General features: G+C 40.6%; 1 protein-coding gene across 2 annotated transcripts in view; it reads left to right on the forward strand.

Moving 5' to 3' along the window:
* The first annotated feature begins 4,157 nt into the window (after positions 1–4,157).
* The window catches only part of GPR149 (G protein-coupled receptor 149), a 110,976-nt gene continuing 103,123 nt past the window's right edge, over positions 4,158–12,010 (forward strand). The window contains exon 1 of one of the 2 annotated variants that reach the window (XM_061452706.1): positions 4,158–4,741. The gene's annotated coding sequence lies outside the window, so the exon portion shown is untranslated. The remainder of the gene's footprint in view (positions 4,742–12,010) is intronic. The other variant, XM_061452707.1, reaches the window with a different exon arrangement.

A 12,010-nucleotide genomic window follows, 5' to 3' on the forward strand; every position in this document is an offset into this window, starting at 1 on the left:
AAGAAAAACATTTCAGAAAGTCTAAAGAACAAAAAATACTGCATTTTCTTACATGCAGGAGTGAGGGAAGTACTGATTGTATCCTTTCCAGAATCAGTGTTCAAATTAATGTAAGTATCTCACTTTCAGCCTTCCCTGCATCAATTCTTGCAGAGTTCCATTCTGGTTACTGGAAAAAGCCATCTGTTCCTGCAGGTCAGTCCTGACATTACCTGGTTCCTCAAAGACACCCCAACACAAACAACATCAGAAGAGGTGTTAAAAATACATGGGATTTTGTAACTTAGATGCCTATTGTTCAGCCTTAACTGCAGCAAAGCTTGAGAAGTAGAGGGTGATGTGTTTGAAGAGACTGAACTAAAATGGGAAAAAAAGGACTTGTTTCAAAAATTTCAGGTGGACCAAAAATGTGTAACTGCCTAATTCACTACAAAGAGAAAAGGGAGAAACTCTGGAATTCTGTAATATGGAATTCTGCAAATAGTCCATATCTGTTAGGTAGTGGGGGAGTTTGCACTCTTGTAGAGCCCTGTGCTTGGAAAGAGGAATTAGGCATATGCACATACACAGGCTACAAGAGGTGTGATTTCTGAGTCAAATGCTGAGATTCTTGTTTAGGCCTTACCTAGGGGAAACTCCTGTCAAGTTAGCAGTGTAGTAACCTGCCTAAGAATAAGCAAAGACCTATTGTCAGTACTTCTATGGATAGTCAGAGAACCAGTTTGTAGGAGACAGCAGCAAGATGGGTGTCAGTCTGTTCTCCGAAGTACATAGGACAAGAGGAAACAGTCTCAGGTTGCATGAGGAGAGGTTTAGGTTGCATATTAGAAAAATTTTCTTCACCACAAGGGTTGTCAAGCACTGGAACAGGCTTCCCAGGGAAGTGGAGTCATCACCATCCCTGGAGGGGTTTAAAAGACATGTAGATGGGGCACTTAGGGACATGGTTTAAGTGGTGGCCTTGGCAGTGCTGGGTGAACAGGTGGATGCAAGGGTCTTTTCCAACCTAAATAATGCCATGGCAGGGGGGTTGGAACTAGATGATTTTAAGCTCCTTTCCAACCCTGACTATTCTATGATTCTATGATTCAGCCTATGCGATAGCCAGAACATTTTTTGTTGGCACAGCCCTGCCGCTGTCGCAGGATGGCTCTCCTCCTGCCCACTGCTCACAGCTCTGCTGGTGCAAGCTGCTTTTTCAGTCTGGGGAAGAGGTGTGATGGGGCATGTCTGTCCTCCTGCCACCCACCCCAGCATGACTCAGCTCAACAGTGGGTTTCTGTAGGTGCCGTTTTCACAAAGGCCCTTCTTTCACTGACCTTCAATCTCCACACATGAACAACACTACAAATTCCTACATGAGATCAATAGCATTTTTGGTAATTTCTGTGTCCTATTATTTTAGGGATAATAAGAGACTCATATCTTCATTCTAGTAAAAGAAATGCGTTACAAATTGGGTACACCCAATGCCAAAATGAACCAAAAGCAGATTACAATTTGTACTGATTCCTATTAAAAACTATTTGCTTTCCTCTTACCTTCATCTTTCTAGTACTGTAATTTCACAAAGCTGAGATAAGAAACAAAAAGGCAAACCAACAACAGAAAGTTCACCTCAGAACTGAAAACAGTCATGAAACCTTCATATTTAGGGATTAGAATGAACAGTTTGTCCCTGTAACCTTCCTGAGATGTCTTACGCTCAAGTAATCTTCCTGCTTTCAGTGAGAAAAACAGCAGGATTAAGAGTTTGCAGGTTGATCCATTAGGGGAAGTTGTAGTAGGATCTGGCACTACTGCTGACAGATCTGCAGACTTCTGATGGACAACCACCAGGCTGAAACAAATGCAGGGTAAATTTATATAATGAAATAAAACTCAGCATATGATTTAGAGAGTCAGATAATGAAAAAAAAAAGTTAAAAAGCACACACACTGTCATTAAATCAGTATCTTTGAAAAAGAAAGGTTTCTGCTCAGTACTAATGTGAGAGGAGATAGGAGTACTATCTTTTAAAAAACAGTGGCTAGGGAAGTGCATGTCTCCAAAAACTGCGCCCTCAGGTAGTTCAGAACAACATACAAAAATAGACGCATTGTCCATCCTTCTAAAGAACAAACTGCGTCACAATAGCTCAACTTGAGTTCTTAATCAAGTGAAGAAAAGCCAATAACCCATTCAGTATTATTTTCTCCAGTTGGTTCAAACTGATGACAGTAAGACCTTATTCTCAGTATGACCTCTGGATGACACTGAGGAAATTAGGACTCATTTATATTACTGTGAACCAACATTGATGATACTTGTAGTTCCTTTTGGGAAAACTGACTTTCCCAAAGTAACAAAGTCAAATGTTCAAGAAACAAACAGCCGCCAACACTAATGCTGTCCATTAATCCTGCTGATCTCTCTGTTGAGTCCCATGTCATATGAAGAAAAAAGTGGAAAATCTCCTGCCTTCCTTCCCTTGTGGGTGTTCAGTGCCTTGGAATGTGAGAGAATTTAGATAGCAAAGTCTAACACACAAATGCTTACTCATTTGTTGAGGTTTTTTGTTTGTTTGTTTGTTTTCCTCAGTGGGTTTATGACTCCAAGTCTGGTTAATTTCTCACTCAGGAAAGTAAACAGCCGAGGTCTCAAAATATTTGCTTCAGCGCCTAAATTATTCAGATCAAATTGCATTGTATTGTATTACTAAGCTTTGTCTTTTGTTAGTCCACAGGCTTCCTAGTGTAACTGATTTGCAGGTGTCTGCAAGTCTGATGAAATGCTTGGCTGAAAAGCTGCATTTTTGGGGGCTGCTTTTGATCTTGCCTAAAAGCCACACACAGTGCTTCAGTTAACACTGCCTAATGATCTTTTTTGGGGTCCTGAATTTCTTTGTAGCCACTCTGGCAATCACAGTTCTAAGTATTACTGGGAAAATAGTGGTCAGGTTTTGTGAAAGAAACGGGTAACAGTTGAGGTAAAAGTCAAGGTAAAATGAGGCAAAATTGTATGTGACATATGCAGAGAATGTAAAAGTTGGTAATAATGTAAAAACAGTAGAAGATGAGAATCAGAATTTGGATGAATTAACCACAAGGTTTCCTGCACAGTGCAGATATGACTGCGCAAAGCTTAGTCACGCTTTCCGGGTTAACCTGGTTAACAGTGTTGCAAAAACATGAGCATCAGCACAGCAAAGCCTTTTCTCTGGCAACAACTGGAGCAGAAACTCGTAGGGACACGCAAAACCCAAGGAGCCAACACCCCGCCGCGTTTCCAGGCGGCTGCCTGCCCTTGGGCTGCGAGGCAGGGCTGCCTGGTTTCTTTGTGCCCGCTCTTGCTTGCGCGACGCTGCATGGCATGATCCTTGCGCCGGAGCCAGTCTCGTAGGTGGGCGCTGCGCAGACCCCCTGCCCGCTCCGTGAGCGTGACTCAGCCGCCACGAGGCGTCGCCGCCGCCGGCCCCGGCACGCAGCATGCTGGGGAACCTTCTGGAAGGTGCGGGGCGCCGTTGGGCGGGGCATGCCGGTGGCGATGTGAGCGGGGCTTGGTGATGCCGGGGAGGGCTCTGGGTGCCGGCCCGCAGTGAGCAGCATGGTTGTTGTGACCTTGGTGGATTCTGCCTTTCAAAGAAGCGGCATTGTGTGACTTGGCAAGGGCAGAGGCCTGCGGCTCGACCCTCAGCTTACTGGCGGGGGCTCAGCCCGGTGTGGTTGGGCCCTGCACCGCCTCAGGTGGTGGTGTTGCTGCTGGTAGTGAGACTGTCAGCCATGCTTCTCCGTTTCTGCATTTTCCTGACAACATGATTTACAGCTAAATGTATGTATTTCAAGAAGTTAGCTACTGTTTGTGATAATGATACATGATTATGATACACTGTAGATTTAGATTTCATATTAGGAAGAAATTACTTGCTGTGAGGATGGTGAGGCACTGGCACAGGTTGCCCAGAGAGGCTGTGGGTGCCCCATCCCTGGCAGTGTTCAAGGCCAGGTTGGATGGGGCTTGGAGCAACCTGATCTAGTGGAAGGTGTCCCTGCCCATGGCAGGGGGTTGCAACTAGATGAGATTGAAGTTCCCTTCCAACCCAAACCATTCCATGATTCTATGATATCCTCTTAAAAGCCTAAACTTCGCTTGTATTTTTTTAGTGTTTTCATAATCTTTATTATTATTAGGTTTTGGGGCTAGTAATTTCTTACTTGTCTTTATTGCAGAGATTTCACAAGAAAGAGCCTTGTGGTTGGGAAGTGGAGCTATATGCCAGGAAGGAGGCCTGTGCATTGGCAGTCAGATGATGATGTCAGATGTGTTTTGGAGTTGGTTTTGTACAGGAAATGCCAGAGAGTCAGTACCAGTACTGACCAAAGAGTGAACCATGGCATGGAGATACATGGGGACAACAAATACAGAAAATATTTTGAATTAGGAACTTGTAAAACATGTGCTTGCTCAGCATTTCTCCTAGCTAAGTGATAGCAGCTACATTCTGTTAAGTAATGAGATTGGGGCTTATACATTGTACCTTGGCATTCTATGAAGATCAGGCATAATACCTGGTGTGTCTGTATCGTATAATTAAAGTTAACAAGAAAAAAAGGAGCACAGGTTTTTGGATGCCTTTGGTAGTTTACAGATGACTGGGCTGTCCAAGAGTTTTTTGACCAGCTTTACGTAGCTCTGCAGAAGGCTCTGACTGGAAGCCGTGGAGTGAGCTTATGGAAGGACCTGCCCTGTTGCTGACTGAAGGTACATGAATTTAAACAGATCTGTGGAGTTAATTACTTCTACAGAAATGTCAAAGAGAGCACTATTTTGGATTCTTCCAAGCTTCAAAATGAGTGTGTTACATAGTCCCCAGTGGCACGGGTGTTGGTACAAACACTAATGCAAGGAGTAAACCTTGACGCTCTGTCCGTCAAAGTGCTTGTCCTGCCTCTCTTCTGTTTTGTGTTTCTGACTTCTCCATCATATGAACAAGGGTATAATAAGTATTATGTGGTAATGCAGTAACCAGTCATTGCAAATTTCAGTTCTCTGTATGAATGGTTCAGAAATTTAAGATAGAAGCTAGTTGCTTTCTGGAGGTTATGGCAGCAGCAGGCTTTGGTGACTTCACAACATGCAACCTCTTTCACTTTTTTATTTAAAAAAAATCAAATTTCTTACTTCATTCTGTTGTTTAGTGAAGTGCACAACAGTTTATGAAAACTGCATTTAGTAAGGATATTAAGTGGGGATTTAATTAATGGCAGGAACTATGCAGTAGTGATATAAATGAAAACAAAAATACCCAAAATATGGAGTGGAGTAGCAGCAGCGCATCAAAAGCCTGCCCTGGGTGTTGTGATCACATCATGTTCTGAGGGTATCAGGGTAGCCCAGAGTTCTGCAGCAAATATCCTTGTGATACACTCTGAATACTGCTATTTTAAAGAAAGTAGAGAGCATGACAGAATATGTGATCTGGAATACGGCAGCTGGGGAGGGAGGTTGATTATAAGCTGAAAAGATGGGTAGACCATTACAGAGTGGAATATGTTCTGAATATAATCGTGGCTGCGTCAGCCCAAACGATGGCAGAACTGCAGTCTAGATCTGTCTTTTCTTTAGAAAACATTTTCTAAATTTTCACACATTTTCTCAACAAAATAAATCATAAGTCAAATTCAGATGAGATTAACAAATAAAGAGAGGCTAGTTTGTATTAATCTGTCCACTGTTTTTCATAGATGTCACATGCCATGACATCTTTACTGCAAAGAAATGGACGTGAAGGACTTTTTTTTTTTTTTTTTTAGTTATATGGTTTTCCTTTGTACATCCAATATGGTAGTGGAACTTAGGCTGCACACATACCTTTTCTTATACTGACCTTAAACCCAAACTCATTTGTAAGGTGGCAGTGTAGATTAAAAGTCATGTTTTGCTGAACTTCTGTGGAAGAGGTGCTCTTAAGGTGGTCCATTCTGTTAAAGAGTGCCCAGAGACTTAGTTATCAGAGGGGAAGCAGGAATGGTATGAAGAAAGGGATGATAAAAGTCAAGCAGCTATGTACTTTCATCTGATTTGTCAGATGACTTGCCACCTCACCCCAGATCTGGAGCAGCCTCCAGATGGCACAGGCAACTTGCTCTAGGAAAAATAAGGATAGGGAGACAGGCTTCAGCCATGGTGCCAAGAAGGTGGCATGACTTGCCTGGAAGTTCTGGAGGTATTGCTGTCCACCTAAAGTCATCTCTCCAAGCCCTGATACCATTTTGCAAAGGTACCTGTGTGCTGAAATGTCCTTGGTGTGGTAACTCTGGTGGTCACAGAATAACTTACTCAAGTACTAGCTTGGCCCTGCCTGAAACTGTTCTGCTTTCACAAAGTATAAAGCTGTAGCTAAATGCACTGATGGGTGAAGGAAACATACCTGTGGTACTTGAGAAGGTTGGACTAATTTTTTTTTTACAGCAATGTAACAGATTCTGAGAGTGGTCTGAAGTTACGTAGCAATAATTAGCCTTGTGGTTGGTATTAGAAATTCTGGGTGATACCCTGTGAAGTCTTATGTGAGCTCTTCTAATGTGGGTGCTTGACTATAGTATGCCTGGGAAGCTGATGACTCCTGTGTCATACAGTGTAAATGGTTTTTCAGACCCGAATTTCTGCTAGCATTCACTCAGAGTTGTCATGTGAGTTGCCTCTTGGAGGGCCGCTTTTCTCATGTGACAGTTATCTGGATGTGTTGGGAGACCAGATATTGCTGAGTTAATAAAGCCACAGCATCTTTGAGAAAACATCTGTAGAGGCTTGTAATGAATGTCATCAATACTTAATCAAAGATATGGTATTTTCTCTGAGATATCTTAGTGTGAAAATTAAAAGTACACCAAAGAAGTAATGGAAAAAATATTAATTATTTCAGTGAATTAAAGTGATGACTTTTTTTCATATTACTTGCCTGTCTTCTGTGTCTTTACTTCATATGCACAAATCTGAGCATCCTGTCCAACGGCACTTTGAATTATTGAATTATTCAGAATATCAAATTATTTATTAACTATATATAAATAATAGGGCATAGCAATGCTGTGTGGGGGTTACGTTCAAGATAGCATTCTGCCAAAATACTGCTTGTCTGTATTGTGTGTTGACCACATAAGATTGTTGATAGAAGAGGGGGCCTTTATTAGGAGAAACAAACTCTTTGAAAAACAGATCCGAAAGTATGTGTTTTCTTAGTAGCTTGGAAAAATGTCAAGACTGGTACAGCCACTAATGAGGTTATACCATGCCGAAGGTTGGGATTCTTTTCATTGTCATATTCTGTTAAAACAACAAGCCACTGATGTACTGCAAGCCTAAGAAATATGCTGAACACTAAAGGCCATGTTTGCTGTGTTGAGTACAGTTACAATCAAGAAGATTATTAAAGCTGGAAGTTACTCAAAATGAGACTAAAGAAACATCTAAATTTAGGATGACAGATTTAAAATATTCCTAAGTAATAGTTAGGTCACTGGAAAACAACCAGCCACAACTTAACTAAACAGTAGGTAATACCACCTTGCCTGGCATAGTGGCAAGTTAACAGTCACATTTTTCTGTTCTTTCTTCCTGCTTCACCCTTGATCAGAGTTTCTTTTCACCATCCAGATGACATAAGCAAATCGTCTGCAGGAAAAGTAAGTTCTGTTTCAGTGTCACAGATTAGCTGGCTCCACGTCCCTGGACAATGAGATAATTTGAACAAAGTCCATGACTTAAATGTCTCTTTGGTCTTTTCTTAATCCCAAATAACAAAGTACAAGGCTTGTGTAACATGACTACTGTATAGAAAATGGGGAGGAAAAATACCCCCTGACACTGGACTTTCAGAGCAATGTGAAAGTTGTCCTGTTCTGAACCATCCTTTTGTCACTTTGAATAGTAGTGAGAGAAACTGCGAGAGAAAACTAATAGTTTTACCTAATGGTTAGGTTAGGTTTTCTACTTTAAAATATGAAAGGGCAAAGCTGTATGCATAAATCTGAAAATAGGAAACCTAATCATGTTCATTGTCTTGGTGAAGTCTTGTCTTGCCTTCACTAGACCCTGTGGCAAATCTTCTAGTAACTCTCATCAGTGAGATCAAGCCCAAGGGCATCTTTCTGCCCTGAGAAAATGGGCCATTTAGTTGTTTGCTTGTGTGTGGTATTTAGTTGCATGAAGTACAGTTGCAGATATCTAAGCATACATAAAATTAAACATGTATAACAAAAGCAAATACCTGTTCTACATTCAGCTTAAAAGGCATCATCAGCCTCTGCTGGCTGGAGTTTTGCAGTGATGTGTACTGATGCGCAGTGACTGACTGCAGCCCCTGCTGAAACAGCAGAGACAGGTCTGGTCCTGTCTCTTTGTTACCCTGAGAGGTGGCAGGACATCTTAACTTCTTTTCTTAGTTTACTTGCACTCAGCTAAGAGGGAGCTTGTACAATACAAGCAGTGTTCTTTTTCCTTTAGCAGAAAGTCGTCTTCCCTTCATCTTGGAGTGTTCTTTCTCTTACTGCTTACTTAGGTTTTTTTTTGATGGCCATTTGCCTTTCTCCTGGTTTTAGTTTGCTTACTCTCTGATCCTATTTTCTCTTTAGTTTCCTGTTGGCTTGGTCCTTTTTTACTCTTCTCTGTTTCACTGAAGCTATTAGTGTGAGGTGGATCAGATAATTCAGGGTTAAAGTAGACCCTTGAACTCACAGTATTTAATGGATTTGTAATTAGGCCATGTATCCCTGTGAGAATGGGCAGTCTGGGAATTTGCCAGGATTTACAGGGGGATTTAGTAGCCTACTAAGAGTTTCCAGACCTATTAAATTCCTTAAGAAGTTTTAAAGGCACCACTGATTTAGGCAAGGAAAGATTTTGAACTAGGGCATCTCTAAATGCACATGAAACTGAGAGATGAGAAGTAGAAAAATGCTCATTTTGCAGAGAACAAGGAAAACTTTCAAAGATTCTATGAATACAAGTGCAGAAGTAGATTTTCAAAATTATCTTGGTAACACATGGCTGGTTTAAACCATATGGTATGTGTTTTCTCTGAGAATTTATATTTAAGTATTTGATAAGACCTGATTAGTAGAATTCACATTACCCAGGCACTATGCATGTGTTATACTAGGTATATATGACTATTGCTATTCTCTGATCTTTGAATACATAATTGTGATTTGATAAATCATGAAGTGTCTTCGGGGGAGATCAGATAGTATCTGTTAAATGCCACATAACCTTGTTATGAAGTCCTGGTTTATTCTTGCTTATAACTGAGAACAAGTATGAACTTCTGTTGTTGTTTACTTTCCAGAGAAGAAGGGCAAAATGCATGCAACCTAAAAATACTTCTTCTATTTCACGTGTCGGTGCTTTGGATTAAGCTTTTATCTTGAACACGACAGAGCGTAAGGGAAAGGAAAGGTAGAAAACAAATGGTCATTTTTGTCATACTAACACAAAACTGCTATTTTTTCCTCCAGGTTAAAGAGATCCAAAAGACAATTAGCTTTCTTCTGTTCATTCAATGACTACTGTGTAAAAAGACCACATAGCAATAAAAATTATTCTGCTTATGTGTACAGCAAAGTGAGTGTATAACTTTCTTTAAATTTGACCTGTCATCCATTTTTGGAGTAGCAATGGATTTGACTTGTGAAAATTAGCACTAGGGTCAAATTCAGATTATTTTAACTGTAATTATGTATCAGCATCTCTGGTTTGGATCCAGACCTCTTATCTCCTGGCTGCAGCAATCTGCATGCACTTGTTGATGATAAATGGATTAATTCCTGTGAAATGTTAGTCTTGAAACTGCAGTGAGTTTAAGTTTAAATACAGTAACAAATTCAGCCGTTTCTGTAACCAGTACAACTACTAGCTCTGTTACCTCCCCCGTTACTTGACTGATGGCGTTCTGAGTACCAGAAACATGTGTTCCTAAAAAATGCTGACTGTTCTGAGTAGTGGGATAAACAGAAAAATACTAGAGACTTCCTTGGGCCTAATAGCTTGGGTTTTGTCTATATGAAGAAGAACAGTGAACTTTTATTCTCTTATTTATACAACCTCAGGGTAGCTCTGTCACCTGCGGGTAAAGTAATTCCATTGCATTCTTTGGCATAACACTATATTTATACCACTCATCATCCAACTTAACAGCAGAGAGTTTGGCCTTCTTTAAATGGTATCAGCAGTTGGAGTTGATAGTTCATTGTGTTATGCTGTGAGTTCTTAAAATATAATCCAAACTATCAGTCTTGAGTTTCTGGAAAACAAATTTGCAGTTTAAACATCAAGCAGAAACTGCCCCTGCCTCTTTCTTCACTGAATTAGCTTTTGAAAGGCCAAGAGCTGCTGCAGAGATAACAAGGACTGAAGAATTTACAGCAGGTGGTACCAACTGTGCAAGTACAACTCCCAGCCAAAATTATCTGACACCCAGCTGTGGAGAAGCCTGGGGGATCAGAGAGTGACTCAGGCAGAAGTGAGAAGAGAGAATCCGGCTGAAGGACCAAGCCCATAAGTGTGGTGTTATTCTCTCTCACTCAGTGAGATAACCCCAGAGAATGCCATGTTAAAATTAAAAGAGACTTATGGTTTGTTGACCATTTGAGTATATTACTCTCATACCCCAAAAGAAAAGAAATAGCAAACAGCAAATATGAAGTTCTCTATCTGATGGTGAAGGATGCCTGGTGTAGCATGAGTGAGAGAGACTGGTAATGGTAGTGTGGGGCTCAGTGCAGCACCATGATAAGGCCCTAGTAGCTCCAGTGAGACTTTTAACTAAAGATACAAGTTAAAGGGGTTCAGGGTAAGACTTGAATCCAGTTCTGTCACAGCCCATGCTTTTCTGCATGTTCTCATATGCCTTGTAAGTTTTTATTGATGTAGAATACTGTTACAATTACCGTTTGACCTTCATTCCAGCAAGACTTCCTTCAGAAAAATATTTTCAAATGCTCAGAACTAGTATGATTGTTTTCCTTATTTTCATACTTAAATATTTTTGTCAAAGCTGTTCTTCATTTATGTGAGCAAATGGTGCAAAGTAATCGTTACAAAATAATACAGGCCCTCACTAAGTGGCATGCTTTGTTTATTCTTATTCCATGTATATGTACATATTCTGTGTATTTTTTACAGCGTTCTGAATCTTTCTGCAGTTTCAAAAACAGCTTTCTCTAGTTAGTTTTCTCTCATTTTATTTGATACAGGGATGGTGTTTCTCTCCAGCAGTTTATTCTTTCTGTGGATGATCCTCACCAAGTACAGATGTTGAAAGGTCTTCCTGGTAGAAATCCATATTTGCCCTTTGGCAGTCTCCTGTGCAGCCTCTCCCAGGCAGCCAAGGAAAGACAGCATATTAGCCAATTTGTTCCTGTTGTTAATGGCAATGAAACCGGGGAAGACCTTGGAGGGAAGAGCTGTGCTAATCTTTCAACACAGACAGTACACTTCTTTGATACTTATGTGGGGTTTTTTTTTGGTATGCAGTACTGTAAAATGCATCTTTCAGGTGAACAAGCTAAGACCTCATTTTACAGAGCAGTACCTCTGAGTTGTTACGCTCCTGTTTCTGTCTCAATTGGTCAGGCTGTGTGTTGTAGTAAGGTGTATTTAGGTTAGTGAGTGAGCAAAGATTAATTTACACCATATCTATGTTCATTTGCGTTTGACTATCTTAAGAGCCTAGGGCAGTGTATTTGCCTGGTGTATATTTACACAGAGTTAGCTTTCCTTCTGAACACTAATGAAAGACCCTGCTGTATCTTGGATGGCTTAAGGTTAGATATCTCGGATAATCATTTTAATCGTTTTAGCTGATGTGGGAAGGTAGTGATACAGAAAAAGGATTTTACCTTTTATCTTACTGGGTGGGTTTTGGTTGTTTGAGGGTCTTTTGGGTTGCTTTTTTTTTTTTTTTTTTTGGAAGACTGATTCTGAAGATTCTGAAGAAGCTGTCAAAGACAGTTGAATCTGCTGGAATGATAA

This window comes from Pezoporus flaviventris, unplaced genomic scaffold, assembly GCF_033815535.1.
Source record: "Pezoporus flaviventris isolate CSIRO_AGI_PZ_B2104156 unplaced genomic scaffold, CSIRO_AGI_Pfla_v1 ptg000013l, whole genome shotgun sequence".
NCBI classification, from domain to species: Eukaryota; Metazoa; Chordata; class Aves; order Psittaciformes; family Psittacidae; genus Pezoporus; species Pezoporus flaviventris.